The sequence below is a fragment of the Nannospalax galili genome, unplaced genomic scaffold (genome assembly GCF_000622305.1).
Source record: "Nannospalax galili isolate Female #2095 unplaced genomic scaffold, S.galili_v1.0 scaffold2417, whole genome shotgun sequence".
NCBI lineage: Eukaryota > Metazoa > Chordata > Mammalia > Rodentia > Spalacidae > Nannospalax > Nannospalax galili.
In genome coordinates, this window is record NW_008339643.1 from 16,801 (window position 1) to 17,818 (window position 1,018).

Consider the following 1,018-nt stretch of genomic DNA (forward strand, 5'->3'; position numbering starts at 1 on the left):
CCATAAAGTCAGAGAATCTTTGTTTCTAAGCTCAAAATGATTACTTGAATACTAATGAAAACAATAGAAGTATATATTTATAGATTGTACACTTTGTATATACATTTTTAGATAGTATAAGTCATTGGAATTCACTTTAATACTATATCTATTTAGCAGAAAAATAGCATCAGGCTCTCCTCTATAGCCTGTGATGTGTCTATCACAGGCTTTCAGGCATGATATCTGTGTCAGGTTATGGGCCCCATCTTATGAAGCAGACTTTAAACTCAGAATGTGGTTGGTCACTCCTGTAGTATTCCCGCCAAATTGCAGTAGTAGGCATATCTTGTCAGAGTAGTTGCTGTATTTGTGGGAATCACATCTGTGTTAGATTCACGAGTAACTCTCTCTTCCAGCAGCCTGCATAGCACCTTCTACCACTATGAAATTTTATTCAGTAGAAATGAGGCCTTGGAGTCAGCACCAGCTTGATTATTCCTGTTTGTTCTATAGTTCATGTATGCAGTGCCTTCTGGAATAGAGTCTTAACATCAACTTTTGGTGGTAAACAAAGTCCAGTTTTTAACTTCTGTGAATAGTTCAGCAATAAATACCAATTTACAATAAATACCAATTTACACACATACCGGTGCTATGTTGACATATATTTCTTCAAGTGTGAATGCAGAGATATATAGCTGGATGTAGAGAAGAAGAGGAGGCAATGGCATAAACATAATGTAAATCCAATTGTAAATGAGAAAAAATATAATGATATGTGATATATATGATATATGTGATATACATGTGAGTTTGTTTAAAAACTGCTGCACTGTAACACAGTATAATAAGTTGTAAATTTAATTTTAAGAAGAAGTTGCAAGAGAATACAGGTAGACATTTCAACAAAATTGGAAAGATAATTCTTAAGAAAAAGTAATTCAAGATGAAATGGAAAATATAGAAAATGAGAAAAAAATCTAAAAATATAGATGAGAGGTTCAACTTAAGACTAGATCCAATAGAAAAAGAATGA